Below are 18,761 nucleotides of genomic sequence, written 5' to 3'. Positions count from 1 at the left end.
TGAAACATATGAATTGCTGAATTGTTGGAAAATGCTGTTTAAGTTTAAATCTTTTACCTTATGATTATACAATAAAAAATTGTACAACAGGAATAAATAAAAAAGCTTAAAATTGCGATGACAAATGCCAAAATTCACATATTAAGCGACCATAATCGTTCCATTTTCAGGTAACTTTTCATTTTAACGGAAACAAATAAAGAAACAACTATAATATCGTATCACCATGCATAATTTTGGTACTACCAAAAAAGTCCTTGTTCTTGAAAAATTAAATAAAAATATTCAATCAGCATACGAATGATTGAATAAATTACATGTACAATTACGACTCATTTCAGTAAGTTGATTCTTTTAGCTCTTCGTTGAATTGAACATTTCAATCAGCGTTAGCCAATGCTTTCGCTGATTTGCAAACCTTTTCAAACCTGCTTGGTTAATGGGCGGAATTAAAATCAAAGCGCCATAGAAACAGAAAAAAAGTACACTAAAGTCTAAGAATTTACCCGTGGCAGTCCGATATAAGTGAGCAATCTGATATTAAGTGTAATATCAGACTGTTTAAGTACTAATATCCTTCAAAATTGACTTATATTTGAACAATAGAAAGCAATGCAATTATTAAACAAACAGCAAACTTTAATGTTATATACAGAATTTTATGCATAATAATATGAAAATAAAAACTTTTCCAATTAAACAGAATTACAATTATGACTGTAATTAAAAACTAATGCCATTTGTTACGCATACCAACAGCAAAATCATCAAACCATAATACAGACGGATATGTTTAGGCTTAAATAAAAGGCATGCATTCGATTCCCTACTTTCTAGACACAGTGTCACACATTATTTAGTATAAATTCACAACACATTTTTCAGTATTTTCATAATCTTCATACACACGCACACACTTTGGATCCAGCTTCCGAGCGTTTAACCCCCTCCCCTCGGATGTTGTTTTCGACACATCCTTTGTGTACAGTAAATAACGATTGCCATCGCTGTCTTCCTTACTTTACTTCAAGCTGTGACCTTTCTCTCAACGCAAGTTTCGGTGTTCTTGATCCGCAATTATTTATTCCAGAAGGTACGACTAAGCTATCCGGCAATTTGGCTGTGTGTCTAAACCCTACAAGCATTTCTCTCATAACATATTCACTTGTTCAACACTAATGACCTCTTCTTTCTCACAAAACTTCCTAAACCCGTTTCACTCGACGCAATTTTCGGTGTTTTTGATCCGCTCGTAATTTATTCCGAAAGGTAAGACTAAGGTATCCGGCAATATGGCTGCGTATCTAAAGCTGTCCTAGACATGTCCATTATACTTGCATCATCGACATTTATGTTTTCAAATTTTTAATTAAAGTTTACAACAGTATTTTCCTTTTTAATTCCTAGAAAATCATTTACGAGATTTTCGGTATCGTAATCTGATCCACTCCCTTCAGATCTATATTTATTTTGCGTCAAAAACATTTCACCCCCACTTTCAAATTTTAAACCGGTCTAATCATTCCCAATATCTACTACAAAGTAGCTTATTCCTAACACTCTGAACATCAGTGAATAGTTTTCATTCAAGTCTACATTCTTTTGTCTTTTATTGTAATATCAGACTGTCTCAGGTAAATCAACAAATGAAATTAAAAGGGTCAAGCTTTATATAGCTCATTTTTAACATGCTGAGTACTAGTGAGTAGTTTTCATTCAAGTTTGCATTTTTGAAAGAAATGATTCAAAGGCCATAAATACTTTTGTTTTAATATCCGAGTGTCTAGGGTCTCACACTGTCTGATATTTTTTTTCATACAAAACTGTATGAAGAATATATCGACATACAAATAGATCTTAATTGTAGTATTCATTAAAAAAAACTTTACATCTATAGATATAAGGGACCTATAAAACATTATACGAGTATAGCTCCCGGCAGATATTACAGGTTTACATGTAAACGAATAAATGTACCTCTTATCTTGATAGGGGCGTGTAGATTTAATAAAATCTTGTCAATAATAAGCCTAACAGATTTTGATACCTTACAAAACACTATAAAAACCCAAACAATCCCTTTTATTCCTGCAGCGTTGAAATATATATTCTCTGCATTTGGAACTTTATCATACTTTGTAAATTGCGATTGCTATCTTATTTGGATTTCATTTTATTAAGCAACATAAAAAATTAATTAAAATAGTTGACAGAGTGTAAAAAAATAATAATAAAAAAAAATAATACTGATGTTTATGGAAGGGAATTACCGCCAAAAGTCTATTTATCTTGCTTTTATTCTTATTCTGCCTACTTCTTTATTCTTTGTTATTATTGTAACTACATGTCACTTTATTGTTTTCATATTCGCCTTTATTACATTTCACTTCGAACTTTTTTCATTCTTCATCTACATGTATGTTGCTTTATTCTTGTAAATTCGTTCTTCTTTCTTTTAAATTGATACAGTTTCTTTAATAAATAATTATGATCATCTCTATTACAAATGTAAATTCAGTCACGCAAACCATTAAGCGCATTCAACGAAGACGAATATAAGTATTGTGAATTTAATGCGGCATTATAACGCTAGGTGGCAGGGTGTTCGCTGCGAGTGTTGGTAAAATTAGGTACGCAAACCCGGGCCGAGGTTAATCGAGATTTTTCAAATTTCTGCCTTAATACTTTATCAATCGAACCAAAATTTTCAAGTTATGTTAGTTATAGGTTTATTAGTATACGCGGTAAAATTGTCCCGAAATGCTCAATATTTTAGATTTTCTCGAAGAAAATTATTTGATTTCTAAGTTTTTGGTAGGCAGTATCAAGCTGACATTTTTAGTGGGTTTTTTTTTTTGACAAAAAGCTAATAAATCTATAAATTATTCTGATGCTAAACAATATATTTTAACTATTTATAAGCATTTCTTCTTTCAAATGTGCTTTTGTTGCTTTAAATAACACGTTTTAAGAAAATCTGGGTCATTAAAACCGGACCAATGATGAAAACTCCAAAATAATTGTGTATTTTCTGTCACCTGAAAAATATAAGTAACTCTATTCAAGTTATTTGTTGGATTATTGAATTTCAGTTTTATTGATATAAAAAAAATATTCAATATTTTGATAATTACTAGTATACCCTAATAAATTGAGTTGTTTTCCAGGACCCCTATATATTCTTCCACTGAACTGACATTTCTTTATTTCAGGATAATAACTGTTCATACGCAGTCGCTTGATTCTGGGGACCGCGGGGCTAGTCTGGTTTCGGCCAACCCATAATGCAATGCTCTGCAAAGTAGTGCGGAACGTCATGGGTAGGCGTGGCCGGAACTAGGCTAGACCGGGGCATACTAGAAACTTCCCCCGGTTTTTATGAAAATATGTATTAATTTTTTGTATAGAAATAGCACTTTTCAATAAAGAAATAAATATCTCTAGTAAGCACACAGTGTTTGACATCAGAATAACTCAAACAATTATTTTGTCAATGTCTCGTTTGGTAAAAAATACGTAAAATGTCGGCTTGATATTGCCTACCCATCTTAGCAAATTGGAAGTCAAAAATCGCCAAAAAATACTCTAAAATATTGAGAGTTTGGGGGGGGGGCAATGACTATATAGTGAGCCTTCCGCCCTTAACGACCATAGTGAGACTTCCCTTTCCGTGTTTGGTCAGTTTCGATTTTATTTACATCGACGATGTATATATTGCATATTTAGGTAATGATCTTATATATAAAAAAAAGATGAATAGTTTCAAATGAATCAATATAAAAGTGCGCATTAAAAATTTAGCGTGCACAGCAGATTATAGTATTGTTCCGAGACGATTCTTATCAAAAGAAAAAAGACATAATTAGTTTAACAGTAAAGAGGTCATTACCCGTAGAAACGTGCAGTTTACCTATGTTTACCTGCATGGTTAAGAAGTTTTAATTATAAAAATCACTATTAAAATGTTTTAATTATTTATTCATATATTTATTTATTCATTCATATAGGACGGATAACTTTTATCCAAACACTGAAAACGTTAGTATAAAAACATTGTTTTACAATAAAAAAATACTCGGAAACTAAATCAAAGGGGGAAGTTTCGCTATGAAGGGGGAAGACTGACTATGTAGTGAGACTTTCCCCTGGAGAAGTCTCACTATATAGCTAGTCTTCCGGGGGAGGTCGTACCATCTAGACAGCCTACAGGGGGAGCGACACCGGGTACATGTCTGAACCTATAACATACATATTTGAAAATTTGGGTTCGATTGATAAAGTATTAAGGCAGAAATTTGAAAAATCTCGAATAACCTCGGCCCGGGTTTGCGTACCAAATTTTACCAACACTCGCAGCGAACACCCTGCCACCTAGCGTTATAATGCCGCATTAAATTCACACTACTTGTATTCGTCTTCGTTGAATGCGCTTCGTGGTTTGCGTGACTGAATTTACATTTGTAATAGAGATGGTCATAATTATTTATTAAAGAAACTGTATCAATTTAAAAGAAAGAAGACCGAATTTACAAGAAAAAAGCAACATAGAAGTAAGGACAAAATGAAGAATGAAAAAAGTTCAAAGTGAAATTTAATAAAGACGAATATGAAAACAATAAAGTGACATATAGTTACAATAATAACAAAGAGTAAAGAAGTAGGCAGAATAAGAATAAAAGCAAGGTAAATGGACTTTTGGCGGTAATTCCCTTCCATAGATGTTTAGAGGCACTTTAAAACAGAATCGATATAAATCAAATTGTAAAAAAAAACCCATCATGTCTGTCCCACGCTGGAAATTAAAAAGGGTTGTTCAGAAATCATTGAGAGATTCCATTTATCCTCTTTTCTTTTGATGGAAAGTGTTACGTTCGATGCATAAACAATTATCAGTTACAATACATAAATAAAAGAGAAATGTCGGAAGTATTTTCTAAACTGCTTTATTTTTTGGCGCGATAAAGAACCCTCACTGCTCAATGGCCTAGTTTAGGTCTAAATTTTAAGCCCTTCGCCGACATACGGTGAAGTCTCTATATGAGTGAAAAATTCTCGAATGGGACGTTAAAAACATACAATCTATCAACCGATCAAACACTTGACTAACTAAATAAAATACAAAAAGATGGAAACCTGTCTATGGTATTAGTTTATTTTGGAACAAATGTTTTTCGAAGAATAATTGTGAGAATATCAAACTATAAAAATTCCTGGGAGGCACTAAGCAATGAAGAGATTCGAAATTTATCACAATTAGTCTGTTTAATGTTTCCTGTTGTATTGGAATACGTACCATCATTTTTCTTTCCTTAATTCATCATAATAATTCTATAGAACAATCAATTGCAAGTTCTGAATTTGCTATATATCATGTACAAGCTATGATCTAGCTATGATTGCCTTCCCTTTAATAAAACAAATTCGAATTTCCCTACTTATTTTAAAAATAAACTCCCTTTCAATGATTTGTACTAGCACGAATGAGATTTGTAACAGAAACAAGTTTGTGTCTCCGAATGGATTTGAACCCTAGACCTCTGATATCCAGCCCACTGCCCTACCAACTGAGCTGAATTGTTAATCCACTATCAAAAGCTAGTAGGTTTACGTGTATTTTATACTACCACAGAATGACAACGACTTTCTTTATAACTTAAAACAAAATATCTGCGTTTGTAAAGATGAATTCAAAGTCTATTTAGACTATGTTTAAACTGTGTTTTACAGGGTGCATTCAATTTCCTAAAACTGCATTGAACATAAGCATATGTGTATTAGTTTTTCTTTCTCATGTTTCTACTCATGACTTAGTCTCTTTTGATGAAACATCCAACAACTGCTATGTATAGCTTCTGGCAACATCAACGTTTTCCCCCTGTTCTTTGATTTTTTTCCCTGAAGAGCCCAAAAGATATAACTTTTGAAACATCTATTCATAATATGACATGTACAATTTTGTCAAAAATGTGCATACAACATAAAAAAAATTGCTATAGATGAAATATAGAAAAGTAAAAAAAATTAAGAGACAGGGCCTTTTACACTTGAAGGGGGCGGAGGGAGGGATGGCTAAGCTATTTTTGAATATGAATAAGCTGTCATGATACAGTAACATCATATCATGTCAAAGTATCATCATATAATGTCAAAATATCAGCATATAATAATTATGTTGAAGTACTGGGTCAGCATTAGCATGTAATGAAAAAAAAATATCAGTATATAATGAAAAAAATATCAGTATATAATGAAGAAGTATCAGTATATAATGAAGAAGTATCAGTATATAATGAAGAAGTATCATCATGTTTATTAAAGTATAAGCATATAATATTGAAATATCAGCATATTAAGACAAAGTATCAGCATAAAATGCTAAATTTTCAGCACATAAACATACAGTATCGGCATATACTGTCAAAGTATCAGAATGTAAATCTTATACTGTACTAGTTTTATAATGGTGAAGCATCATGACAAATTGAATGCTATACATATGATTCAGTTGAGGCGTTCCATATATTGAACCTGTGTGTATTTTTGTCTTACACATAGATGCTGAAAGTGAGTCGATCAAGAATCTCTGGCTGCAAATGTTTAGAAGATCGGTAGTCGGTAGAGTTATCGAACTTGTAATGTGGAACTGTATCGTTGTTAATTACACCAAATTTTATATTTTAATAACAATTTGTGGAAAGATATAGGCTGCCTATAACGTTAAGATGCCAAAAGGACAGCATCTGCTGGTGCCTCAGTCGGTGGACATACAAATGTTTATCTCCTAAAGATGCTAAGGACTAAAAATGCTTATTTGTAACATTTACTCCTGAAAACATTTTGGTGAATTTTCCTGACGTTACCTCTGTCTTCTATGGAATTCCACTAAATGTCTAAATTATTTACATACAACCCTTGTAATACTATTCCCCCTCTACTTGTTTTCTACTTTAAAGCCGTCTCTTCGAAAAGTAGAAACTATTACGATTACGACATTTTTCATTTAAATTACGAAAAAATCTATTTGATGCCCAAGGAAATACTATTGGAATAGGATAAGATGAGAAAATAAATTAAAAAGAAAGATATTAAGTTTATTTCTAAAATCGGTTTGATCAAAGAACTAATTTCTCCAGATCTTTTGGTATCATTAAGTCAAAATTTGAGAAAATTTCTTTTTAATGTAGGCTAAAAAACGAATCAAATTCAAAAGCTTTTGATTCTGTAGAATAAAAAGACAATTAATTGTTCTAATAGTATATGTGGCAAAAAAACCAGAAAATAAAAAAAAAAAAGCTTTTGAATTTAAGTTTACTGATTAAAGCATATATAAAAACAAGTTGTGTTTGTGAAACACTTATGCCCCGTATGGCAACTTATAGCACAGGTTAAACTTTCCCAAATGCAAATCAAATATGTTGGTACCCAAAGTAAGGTCTTGGCTCGAGGAATATACCTGTGAAATATGAGAGCCCTAGCAGCAACCATTGAATAGATAGGAAAGGGTTTAAGTTTTTTCAAAAGTAAGTCAAACATCAAGGTCAAGGCCAAATGGTAAAAAATAATGGTACCCAAGGAAAGGCCTTTTCACAAGAAATATACTGGAGAAATGTGAAAGCTGAAGCACCAATCGTTCAAAAGTTATTACAAAGGTTTAAGTTTTCTAAAAGTACGTCAAACTCCAAGGCCAATTTCAATGGATTACAATTGTTGGTATCCAAAGGAAGGACTTGTCACAAGGATTACATATGTGAAATATGAAAGCCCTAGCACCAACGGTTCACAAGTTATGGCCAAAGTTAAAGTTTTTCAAAAGAAGATCAAACTCCAAGGTCAAGGTCAAAGAGTCAAAGTTGGTATCCAAAGGAAGGTCTTGTCAAAAGGATTACACATGTGAAATATAAAAGCCCTAACTCCAACTGTTCAAAAGTTATGGCCAAGATTAAAGTTAGGTAAAATTTTGTAAAACTAGGTCAAACTCCAAGGTCAAGGTCAAAAGGTCAAATATGATGGAACCCAAAGAAAGGTCTTGTCACAAGGAATACACAGGAGAAATATGAAAGCCATAGCTCCAACCAATCAAAAGTTATGGGCAATGTTAAAGTTTTGTGGACAAACAGACAAACAGATAAACAGACAAACAGACAGACAGACAGACGGACGGACAGGGCAAAAACTATATACCCCGGAATCTTCGATACGGGGGCATAATAAAAATAGTGATAGAAAGAGTAAGTTCGTTACCTTTTATATGTAGGCCCACAATTTACCGTATTTTAACAGAGGTTTGCCAGAATTTGAAAACTATGTACATGCAATAGAAGATTGGTAGTCTTAAAATATGCAAAGCAAAATTTCCTAATTCCGTTATTTAGTCGTATACACCACGTTTAATGACTTTTTCGGAAAATGCGATTTTACCACTTCATTTTCACCAGATATTCCTAAAACTCAAGTAGTCCCATCCCTCGAGCAAAAAACATGTGTATTTCAAAATATTTTGATTAAAGACAAATAAAAACTGATGTAAGAATTTGCTCAAAAAATGGACTGTATGTTCATTTAACTTTCCATAAATATTTCCGGTGGCGTATTCAGCGTCATTTGAGAGGTGTAATTTATTTAGGTGAATTTATATCACCGTAATTCATTACAAATGTTAATAAATAAATAAACCTTACAGTGAAAATAGATTTCCAAAACTATTTGTATCAATTTGGAATTTCCCGATCTATTTTTAGTCCAATGTAGAAAAAATTCTTATATTCAACTGGAGGTCACGTGCAGGTGAATATAAAGTGGTATTTTTTTTTTACAAAGTTGGATCTCAGCCAATCAGAGAGATAGTAATTATTAAATCATTTAATTATTCTGCCACTGAACCTAATTTCTCGATCAGGGAAAGATACTGGGTACATGTAACATTTCTGCAACTTTTTTTTCAAATTGCACAATTTATTCTTTCAGGATTTTTTTGACAGAGAAGCATTTAATGCAATTCTGTTAAAAATAATCAGATTAACCTCTCTGAACAGATGCAGAAATATATATATTCTGTCAATTAATGAGCACAATTTGTACCGAGCAGAATCCCTGCTCTCCAAAGATTACATCAATATACAAAATAGGATAAATTACATACAATCCCCCAGCAAAATTCAGTTAGAGGACATATTTCTCTAGTAGATTCACACAGAATATATTCAATTAATCCTTATTATTCACTTGTGCCAGTCTAATATGTATAAGATTTATAGATTCTAACTCTGTCTACAGACACATAAGGGGGGCATTTCACATTCTTTTTTTCAATTGTTTGAATACGTACATGTTAGACAAGAAAATGTAATAACTATATATATTATATTGCAAATATTCACCATCACCATCATTACAGCCTTAAATCAACAATCCAGACACAAGAAGTAAACATCAACGTAAAAAAAATCTACATGTGATGTGAAAGGAATGTAAAAGTTATGACACTTTCCCCATCATGTCAGCTCAAGTATGCAGTGACTTGACGTCATATGCCATTATGACGTCATATTTAGCTAGTTCAGAGAAGTTACTACGGCTGGTACACTGTGACATTCTTCGGACAGCCTTATCCTAGCCGCGAAAGATTTTTGCATCTTTGGTCAAAGACTGAATGAAATGTCTCAAAGATCCATATAGCTTTAATCAAATATATTTCATTTATTTTGATATTAAAGCTTTCATCATAAAGTCTTCTTGCTAATACATGTATAAGCTGTAATAATATATACTTTAATAAACAGATCATAACTAAAAAAAATGTCTATCAAATAAGGATGTTCTATTTATTGTACCCGAACTTTCAGGGATTGTAAACAAGTTTGTTATCAAGGTTGGTATCAACTGCACTTTTCACTGTATACATAGTAATTAGCGAAATTCACATAGGCCACCCACAAATTCATAGCCTAACATAAAAACATCAAAAAATGTATAGCAAGGTTATCATATATATCAATAGGATTATAATTTTTACACTCGTTTGTGAAATAAAATCCCCTTTTGTTTTGCTATGCTAATATTATACTGTTGTGAAAATATACCATTTTTTAACTTCTGCCATGTATCCTGCTTCCGCTTGCATTAAGATAAAATAAAACTAGTATGAACAGTAACCGAAGCCTTTTTTTGAAGAAGTGATGAAGCGTGTTGTCAAATTCATTAAAAAATAATGTCACTATGAATTTTTAGTTTCAGTAGATTCAAATATCATTAATATCTTTTTATTGAAATATTTTTATCATTAAATAAATTTTATAAAACAATAAACTAATAATACATAATCAAGTTAAGAAAATCGAAGGTTTTCTTCAAATATACTTTTTGAATAGAACACACATACAATGTGTACCGTCACGATAACTCAGTCGGTAGAGCGCTCGCTCCGTAATCGGAAGGTCGTGTGTTCGAAACACGGCTGCGACTGACTAAGTCAATAAAAAAATAGGTAGCAACTGCTCCTTCGCCAAGCGCTTGGTATTCTGAAGTGAAAGTTGCGGGTCTTTCGGATGAGACCTTAAGAAATGAGGCCCCGTGTCACAGTAGATGTTGGCACGATAAAGATCCCTCACTGCTCATTGGTCCTACGTGCCGAGAAAGGTCTAAATTTGAAGTCCTTCACTGGTTTTTGGTGATGTCTCTATATGAGTGAAAAAGTCGTGAACAAAACGTAATAAATACACTTAATCAATTCATACAATGTGCTGTACCTCAAAATTTACAATGCTCTTTGCACGACAAAAGACCTTTGATAACAAGAGTAGACGAGAAGAAGTACAGTAAGGGATTAATGGAATGGACGACATTTCCAGTAATAAAGGCAGTTAAAAGAAGTGAATAATTCTCTGAATAATCATTAGTTTCTTGTTCAGTTTTAAACAGTAATAACGTGTTACCGTAAACATTCCATACTATGTTTACAATTGAATCCAGCGTATTTAAGATCACGATAATGATGACAATTACTGTCATGCGCAGTCTGAGATGACCTGCCGCCTGGGATTTGCTTGCAACAGTTAAACGACGAACAAGAAATGTACAATTCAATACAAGTAATGCCAGAAGCATAATCGAGTCGTCATGTACGTAAAGGATCAATCTACTGTTTTTCTGCATCGACCAAACCGATAGTACAGCTAAATTACCATAACCAATGCTCACTGCCATAGAGGCAATGAAGAAGAACGCTATTAGACGTTTGGTTAGGTACAACCGACTTCTTAAAGGGTAAACAAACATAGCAAAACGAACGGAAGCCAAAATGACAACATTCAGCTTGGATAACATCTTGGTTGCATAAAATATTACATTCAGCAATTTCTTTTCATTAATATCATGACAAATTGATTTTTTGCCATCTTTAGAATTCAATAAGATAACTCTAGCGACTATATATAGAGGATCAGATAGAGATAAAGATAAAATGCTCATGTAAATTGGTTTCCTAAGTCGAGGGGTCAGGCTTATGATAATTAGTGTTGCAAGATTACATATGAATCCAGCTATGCTTAAGATAGGTCCAATAACGTTAAGTACTATAAGGGTTTCTTGCATTGTTGCTTCACCTGTGCCTGTGTAATTCATGCTGACATTTGACCACAATGGATTCATGAGTTCATCGGGAAGTGAGCAAAAACATTCCGTCAATGAAGTATAGGAGTTGAAGCAATTTGAATCATAATACATTACAAAATCATCAGAGTTATCAATTTTTGCAGGATTGTTATTTTGAGATGTTTTTATCATACTTCTGTTTGATGGATTTCTGTTAAAATCTCCTGAAAAGATAGAAAAAAAAATGATAAGTTCTGATTTCTTTCACATTCACGTATTATGCTCGTACACTAAATTTGCAATTCATATTCAGAACTTTTTCGAAATTCAAATTTGTTAACACAAGTAAAGTTTATTCAGTTTTTTAAGGTCGTTACCGTTGTATTGACCATTGAAGTAAAACATGAATACCTTGTGTTTACAAATGTGCTCACCATTTGGTATTCGGTCCTGATCTAATATCGAACACGGTCATAATACATAAGGTAAATGATAACATTCGAAATTTCACAAAATACATTGACTAGCGTTCATCAAAGAATATCTTTCTTTCCCGTAACCCGACCCAAAAATCTCAAGTTTGGTAGGTAAGTGGGAAAATTATATTTCTTTTCTGACAGCAGTTTTGAAAATACATTCTGAAAATTGAAAAATATCTTTATAAATTAGAAAGAAAATACAGATGAAATTTAAAAACAACATGTATGGTAAATAAATTCATAAATATTATTCACTTTAACTTGTGAATTTTTCCAGGCAAGTGTAAATCTATTGAAATCAGGTATTAACAACGCATGTGAGTTAAAGCTTGATAGAGGCGTTTCAATGCAAATGAGCTAAGAAAAAGGCACAAGAGGTATATCTATTATTCAGAAGGGAAAAAAATTGATATAATTATTTTATACATACTTAAAGCCTATGATATTTTATGGCCAGTTCATATTATGACATCACATCATTGTTCTTACCTACTGGGGGAAATAAAAGTAATCAACAAAACAGGTTCGGCGCAAGGGATCATCCTTTTTAATTTTACAGAAAAATTGTATAATGCTCAAAAAATATTCTATAGATAAATGAGACTACTGCACAAATCCCTGACATTTTCTCCTTTAATAGGAATTTCCACACTGTACAATTTTACCCCATGTCAAATTAAAACTTTAGAAATAGTAAATAAACAACTGTGCTATTGATATTTGCGCAGCAACACCAGCAATCTTTGGAATATTTTGCTTCTAAATATAACTTGTTCCAGTTAAATAAGCTTTTTTTATGTCCTTTATAAACGTGAGTAGTAAAGAAGCATTGACTTCATAATTGTACTTGGCATATCCTGTGATTTCCAAGTATCTATCAAACAATAAGTTTTTAGTTCTTACTTATTTTAGTCGAATGAGACCATTAAAACTGGTCAAATATCGCAGTATAGATGTTGGCACAAAAGGAATTCCTTGCTGATGCTTAATGATCGATGTCCATAAATGCCGAATAAAAGTATAAATTTGGAGCCCTCCATCAGGTAGATATTCAGATTTTGTCGGATCAACTATTTTTAAAGGGATCTTAAACCAAAGAAACAAGATATTTTCAAGGGCCTAACTAAATAAAAATATAAGAAGACGTACCATAAGCAAATTTTAAAGATTTCAACACTCTTTGGAAAAAAGTCTAAATATAAGAACAATATTTAATTCAACCCAACCATATCTTGTAATGATTAAAATGCTATGTTTCTAATGTTATAGTCACGAAGTTTAATCCATAAGTAAAAAAAAAAACGACGTCTGTATTTTTTAAGATGAAATAAATATACAAAGACATAGTTACATTGTACAACCCCTGTGGCCCAAAATAGTAAAAACTCCATCATACATGAACTGTTTATTATATCAAAACAAATGAAATGCAGTAAAATCTATTGACATGTATACACAAGGTGGGCCCCTCATCTGCTCATGATACAGGTTTTGCCATGCTTGCTACTGTACGTTAAATTTAGGAGACACATTTGTAAATACCATCTAAACACTCCTGAGTCATGGAATTTTCAATTACGAAATGTTTCAAGAGTGTAGGATTCTTATAACTCGGCTATATACGTTAAGGAAGGCCTGCGTTCACATCTGTGATGCATGCACCGTATGGGAAGTTTCACTGTGAAGTCATTAAAAATTTTAAATCTATTTAACCACATGATAATGCGTAAATAACATCTTGCATTCATTTATTTTATCAATTATGTATAAAAACATGTCAAATCACAATATTTGATAACAATACTGCCGAGTTATTAGAGGCAAATCTTGTATCATAAATGACGCGTCACAAGCCTTGACTTGACGCAGTGCAAGTGATCCAGAGGAGTGGATCCATTGGTTTAATAATTACAAAAATGCTTAAATAAATATAAAACCATCGCCAATGTTTAAATCTAATCAATAAAATTAAAAGGAAATAATTTATTTTAAACAATAATGTAGATTATTAATTTATCTAGGTGCTATGGAGCTTCACAAAGACAAAGAATGTAAAGAATATCGCTAACACGATAAGTTTATACCTGATTAACCGCAAAAGTGCAAGGGCATAGACTAGACTGTTTGAGCTGAAATATGGAGTATCAATTGCTTACCTGGTATATCATGTATATTTTGAATAGCGCTGGGAGCTGATTCTGGTCGGCAATACATTATTTCTATTCATAACAGAATCTAAACGAAGTGGAAATTATGAGTTATTATACGCATTTTCGGCAAAATTACGAGTATTTCCGAAACAGCTCAAACTAGCTCCCAGCACTTTTCGGGAAGCCGATGTAAATCTTTTTTTAATATGAATCTTTTTTTTTCTCCAAAAACATGCGTATGCCCTTGCACTAGCTACATTTTCTACATTCAGCTGAACAAATCTGTTTTTATACAAGTCACGTGACACACAGCTGATACATGCGATGTAACTGGTACTAAGTTAGCCACAAACATATCCATTATGGATATCTATATTACCCTTCTTACATGTTTACAGTTACTTTGTTACAAAGATTTTTTAAAATAATACGTATTAAGAATGTACTAAGATCGCATTTTCCATTTTCTTCCTTAACAGAGCTGAGAATCGAAGTTAAAGTTATATAATAAGAATGATACGTCGCCGTTGTTTTATAACACGAACTAACCCTCTGTGACCACATACTGTGGGGCCAAATCAGAATAGAAGAAAAGCCGCATTTCTGATAGATACGGATTTTGATGAAATTGTATTTTATAATTTGATAAACAATGATAATTAAAAAATATTTAAATAACTTTTTAAAGAAAAAAAAAACTTTTCAGTTGGCGCGATTTAAGTGGGTCCGTCGCATTAGGGGAAACAATTTTTTTTTATTTTGGCCCATAGCAATTACTATGGAAAAGAAAGCATTTGAAATATTTTATGAGGCTTTAAAATAAAAAAAAAAGAATTGAGTGAAATTAAATTCATAGTTATTAAGCAGTATACGTCTCCGATTAATTACAGAGTCTTATTTTTATTAGGCTTTAATTTATATTGGTTGAATCCTGATATCAAAAGGCTTAATTTTTTTTGGGTCAAGGTTATTCTCAATATATACACATATACATGAAGCTTAATTAAAAATCAAAAGGAAAAGATGGAGTCATTAAGCTTCTTTTGGCACGACGGTACATTTACGAGGGTAGTCCCAGAAAAACGCGAACTTTTTTGAATATTTCAAAAACTATTCAACCAAAATATTTTTTTGCATGCTGTTGGAAAATAATCTTTTTGTTATACTGACAAAATATTATAGGCCTGCGATTTCATATGCATATAAAAATACAGAGGGTGTTAAATATCGATTTTTTTTACTTTTACAAATAGCGTTGTCAATGAAGTTTTCTTTGTTATCAGGCTATACGGAATATAATGTCACAAAGTTTACCTACATTAATACTCTATAATTTGGTGTACTCGTGTTTAAACGTCATATATTTGAAATCATTAATGACAAATATATGACGTTATGTGCCAAAGTACTTTAAATAAGACATTGTCAAAAATCGTGACGTTGGGCGGTGATGTGGAGCACCAAATTATCAAGCAACACTATGTTGAGGGAAAAGAGATTTTTCAAAGAAAAGTCAGGACAAGGCCTAGGACGTCATAGACCTACATGAAGACCACTGTTAAACAATTCGATCAGTAAGTTTATGATGGGACTGTGAAATCGTCTATTAAAAAAATTAACTCTGCAATCTTTTGGTAACTAGTATTTGAAATGTATAACTTGATAACTAAAAGAAGATTAAATACAGTGCCGAATTTAGGCTGAAATGAATTTCATTAGAGCAACCGTTTCCAAAACAAATTCACAAATACTACGAGCTACGTTTTTACGTCATTAGTGTTGCGCCGACAGCTGATTTGTTAGATTCGTTTACCTGAGAGGAAAATGTTATTTATAGAGATATTTCATTGAAAATTTCAGGCGTTATTCAAAAAATTTTGATCATGATGTATGCCAATTTTTTAACTTTATAGTCTTAGTGAAACAAAAGATATTGAAAATGTTCGCGTTTTTCTGGGACAACCCTGGTAATACGACCTTTTGACGCTAAAATTGCCTCTTAAACAAATATTTCTTTGTTTTTCCTCCAATATTTTTCATCAAAAAACTCTTATTCTATCTTAAAAAGACACATTAAAATTGTGAAAATTTTCAAATTAGTTCCCATAATCAATTATTTGACCTTCTTGCACGCATACAATGCATTTCTCTAGCATTAAAAATTTAACAATCAAAAAAAAAAATATTTACAACTTACTGATGACGTTACCTTTTCCCCGAAAGCACTTTATAGCGAGGTACGAGTTTCTCTAAAGTTTAGCGTAAATAATTATGACGTAATATTTTAATAAGATTATAACTTTTCTTATTTTATAAGATTTTATAAAATATAAATTTAAAGGAAATTGACATTAAATTGAAGATTAAATTTACTTTTGAAAGTGCGTGAAAAATGTGTGACTGCGGGGAAACGGTATATGCGCGATTTTGCGTTAGAAATAGGAAATGGTATATGCGTTAAAATGCGAGACTGCGGGGAAGAGGGTTAAAGTCTTAAACATTTGCTGAATTGAAAAAGAATTATCAAAATAACCTTTTATATTTAAAAAAGAAAATCAAATCAAAAGCAAGGTGTGTATGTTATAAATTTTTAGATCTAACAAAACGTGTTAATTTTGAGTCAAAACTTGCTCTATTTTCCCCTGGATATTCAGAAAAAATTGCTTTCTTTATCACAGTATGATGAGAGAATTTATAAAAGGTTATTAAATAAATATTTCAGGATCAGTATAAAACATTTCACTGAACAAAATAACTCTCTGTAGCCTTCATGGAAAAATAGGAATCCAAACTTAACAGTACCGTAAATACTCAAGAAAGTGAAAAATTGATCAATTTAAAAAAAAAAAAAAAAAAAAAAAAAAAAAAAAAAAAAAAAACTTTCGCCACAAAATATAGTTCCCCACTTGATGTTTTTGTATGAAATTAAATAGTAGGTTTTTATTGATTATACTTTAATTTGCATTGTGAATCCATATTTACTGGAGACCTTATATATGATTTGAGAAATAACGGCCCAGACAAAAACCTGCTCAGGATCCCATCTCCTGTAATGAATAAAATGAGAGTTTTGCAGAGATTTACAGTGATGGCTTATAAATCAACATAATATTATGCAAGTCTCTAAACGTAATCTTTGTTACTGCATATTCCATATTCTTTAGTATGACATTTTATCTGTAATTAAAACTTTGAAACTGGTGTATGAATTAAAAAAAGGTTGATTTCAAAGTAAAACGAATTTAGAAGTAATTTCAGAAAAGCGTCTCACTTTCAATTAAGAAATAAAACAACAACGTTAAAAAAGTTCACTGGGAAATGAAATCCTATGAAACCTGAAGAACTTCTCGGTATATTTGATCACGTACCTACCAAGTTCATTTCAGTAGTTGGGACCCCAGTTTATATGGTCTTAGTAAGAGAATCTTGTATTTGCATAATTATTCTCGTACATGTACATAAAGAAGGGATTCAGGATTTTTATCAAAAAAAAGTTGAAGGTAGTAAAATGCTATTAATAACATTCACTTACCTTCTTCCTGTCTTTGATTCTCAGATGATTTAGAGATATTGTTACATTTAATAAGGGGAAGGGTCCAACTTAACATCAAATTTAAAAATGGTAGAGCACCTCCTGTCAAAAAAGATTTTTTTTAATTATAATAAATATGAAGGAGTGTTTACTTGAAGCTTTTATAATGTTTCGTTCAGTTAATACAAATTTAAAGAGTATATTTCACCATTAATATTATTTTTGTAAATTTAAGAACAGATGATACAAACTTATTTTTGCAAAAACCATAAGAATTACAATTTTAGCCTTGTTCAAATGGGTAAAATTACTTAAATTTTAATCGCGTAGATTTTATTTATATATTAAAAATTTCACACAATGTCCTACAAAGTGATGAAAACTGTACAGATCTATAAGAATGCATGCAGAAATGAAGAATTTTGAACATTATAAAAAGTTTATTTCTAAACATACTGAAAGGAAAAAGAAACGCAGGGTAACATAAGATGCGGAATGTTTTGACTGCATGGCCGAAGTTAAAAAAAAAGCGGTCAAAGGTGTATCTTGGTAATTGTGCACTAAAATCGGTGTTCAAAATTTTCTCAGTCGCGAGAATGGTAAATAAAAACGATCAAAACACGTACATATTGATAACGACAGGTTTTTCAACTCATCTTTCAATACCAATTGATTAACTCTAGAAATACACCTTGTTTTTCAATGTTTAAAGACAATTAAATTGTTTTTGTAATCATGGTATGGCTGACGGAAGTTCTGGGGTCTGCCTACGTAAAGAAAAAAGAAAGAAAAGGTAGCTGTGCAGTTTTTTCTAAATTTTTTCACCATAAAACTTCTTATCCGTCTTCAGAGAGGTACAGGAAACGTTTCCAATCAACCGTGACGATAACAACGCCAAATCAAGATTGGGCTATTTATCCTGACATCTGTGTAATCGCCACTTACTACCAATGAAACCAGTAGGTAATCATTATCGTTACATTCACCCCAAAACTGAAAGAGTCCCATCGC

Source organism: Saccostrea echinata, unplaced genomic scaffold (assembly GCF_033153115.1).
Source record: "Saccostrea echinata isolate AGI-Se365-2 ecotype Australia unplaced genomic scaffold, CSIRO_AGI_Sech_v1 ptg000033l, whole genome shotgun sequence".
Lineage (NCBI taxonomy): Eukaryota > Metazoa > Mollusca > Bivalvia > Ostreida > Ostreidae > Saccostrea > Saccostrea echinata.
Note: the sequence above shows the minus strand (reverse complement) of the source record.